Source organism: Triticum dicoccoides, chromosome 5B (assembly GCF_002162155.2).
Source record: "Triticum dicoccoides isolate Atlit2015 ecotype Zavitan chromosome 5B, WEW_v2.0, whole genome shotgun sequence".
NCBI classification, from domain to species: domain Eukaryota; kingdom Viridiplantae; phylum Streptophyta; class Magnoliopsida; order Poales; family Poaceae; genus Triticum; species Triticum dicoccoides.
The window spans coordinates 78,571,883-78,574,446 of record NC_041389.1 but is presented as its reverse complement, the minus strand read 5'-3'; the positions used below and the strand labels follow the sequence as shown (position 1 = coordinate 78,574,446).

The window sequence follows — 2,564 nt, the reverse complement described above, 5'->3', positions numbered from 1 at the left end:
TGCAGTAACCCGAATGTTGTTCGGAGTCCCGGATGAGATCCCGGACGTCACGAGGAGTTCCGGAATGGTCCGGAGGTAAAGATTTATATATGGGAAGTCCTGTTTCGGGCATCGGGACAAGTTTCGGGGTTATCGGTATTGTACCGGGACCACCGGAAGGGTCCCGGGGGTCCACCGGGTGGGGCCACCTGTCCCCGGGGGCCACATGGGCTGTAGGGGGTGCGCCTTGGCCTACATGGGCCAAGGGCACCAACCCCAAAGAGGCCCATGCGCCTAGGGTTACAAGGGGAAAGAGTCCTAGGAGGGGAAGGCACCTCCTAGGTGCCTTTGGGGGGAGGGAAACCCCCCTTGGCTGCCGCCCCCCCTAGGAGATTGGATCTCCTAGGGCCGGCGCCCCCCCCTTGGGCCTCCTATATATAGTGGGGGAAGGAGGGCTTTCATCCCATGCCTTTGGTTGCCTCCTTCTCCCTCTCCAACACCTCCTCCTCCTCCATAGCGCTTGGCAAAGCCCTGCCGGAGTACTGCAGCTCCATCAACACCACGCCGTCGTGCTGCTGCTGGTGCCATCTCCCTCAACCTCTCCTCTCCCCTTGCTGGATCAAGAAGGAGGAGACGTGGTTGTTCCGTACGTGTGTTGAATGCGGAGGTGCCGTCCGTTCGGTGCTAGGATCTCCGGTGATTTGGATCACGTCGTGTTTGACTACATCATCCCCGTTCTTTGAACGCTTCCGCTCGCGATCTACAAGGTACGTAGATGCATCTAATTACTCGTTGCTAGATGAACTCATAGATGGATCTTGGTGAAACCGTAGAATTTTTTTTTGTTTTCTGCAACGTTCCCCAACAAGATCCACGTGTACTTGCTATAGTCATCGATGAATCTTACGTAGTAGGTATGTCTGCCAACTTATTTAGGGGCAGGACCCCAAACATCGGAAAAGATGAGCTCAAGAGGTTTGGTGGAAATACTTGTAGACACAGGATAAGGTAGTTGATGACTTTTAGCACACTGACATGAATCACAAATTGTTTCACGATCTCGCTCACCAACAAAAGGGAGCTTATTCTTTTTAAGCAAATGTTCAACTAAGGAAAAAGATGCATGCCCTAATCTATCATGCCACCGTGTTGAAGAGACTTTGGTGACACCATAGGTTTGTTTATTCAATCTCCTAAGCTCCGGAATCAACGGGTACAGCCCTCGAACGCATCTACCTCGATACAAAATTTTCTTCGTGACCTGATCCTTGATCAAAAAGAAAAACGGATGAAACTCAAGGAATACATGGTTGTCAATGGCAATGCGATGAACTGAAAGGAGATTTTTCGAAGCACTAGGGACATGCAAAAATTTTCTTAGATGAATATTTTTATGGGGGGTTTTAAGCACTGAATGACCAACGTGGCTAATGCTCATACCTTCTCCGTTGGCAGTGTGAACTTGGTCTTGCCCACGGTACTTCTCACGAACTGTCACCTTTTCCAGCTCGCTTGTGATGTGGTCAGTTGCGCCACTGTCCACATACCAGTTCGTGTCGATGCCATAGGAGCCATCGGCAGCACCTGCAACCTTTCTCATCTTGTGAGGACTCGCCATCGTCTTCATAGCGATACCAGCAGTCGCGGGCAGTGTGGCCAAGCTTGCCGCAGATTTGGCATCGCGGCGCATCAGGGTTGGCGCGAGGCCTGCCACCACGGCGGCCCCGTTGTTGTTGTTGGAGGGCCGCCCGCCGCCGCCGCCACCGTGAGAGGAGTTGCCGCCGCTGCTGTTTCTGCCAGATGGCGGCTTGCCCTTGCCGCGCGGAGGTCCACGGTAGCGAGAGCCACCACCGCCGCGACCGCCGCCGCGAGAGACCGCGTTAGCAGACGACTTGAAGCCCCCGCCCGAGTTGTTGTTGTAGAGGGCAAGGCGCTGATCAAAGTTGCTCATCTGAGCGTAGAGATCGTCGATGCTGATGGTGTCGGTGCGCGCGTCGTTGGCGGAGACGAGGGGCTGGTACTCCATGTCGAGTCCGGCGGTGATGTAGGAGACAAGCTCATCGTCATCGATGGGCTTTCCGGCGGCTGCGAGCTCATCGGCGAGTGCTCTCATCTGGGCGAAGTAGGTAGCAACAGATTGCGTCCCCTTCTGCGCCGTGGAGAGAGCAACCCGGATGTTGTTGACGCGAGCTCGAGACTGCAATGAGAACATGTGGGCGAGGGCCTCCCAGAGCTCGTGCGGCGTGGCGATGGAGGTGACCTGCACGAGGACCTCTTTGGTAAGAGTATTGAGCAAGTATCCAAGTACCTGCTGCCCTTCTCTGAACCAGATCGGATGGAGAGGGTTCGGTGTTTGTTCTTCTTTCCCGTCTTTGTCCTTCGTGATGAGGATCTTGACGGGTTCCGGCATGGAGCCGTCGGCGTAACCGAAGAGGCCAGCCCCTCTCAGCTACGGTGTCACCTGCGCACGCCACAAGACGTAGTTGGTGCGGGTGAGCTTTTCTGCAACCTGCCCAAGGGAACCCTGGCCGGTGCTGGAGGAGGACGACATGGCTGGCGGTGGATGAGTTTTGCTAGATGCGATG

The 2,564-nt window shown here is 55.1% G+C and overlaps 1 pseudogene; it reads right to left on the bottom strand.

Moving 5' to 3' along the window:
- Window positions 1-1,914: 1,914 nt before the first annotated feature.
- LOC119313362 lies at window positions 1,915-2,053 on the bottom strand (annotated as a pseudogene).
- Between the last annotated feature and the right edge of the window lie 511 nt (window positions 2,054-2,564).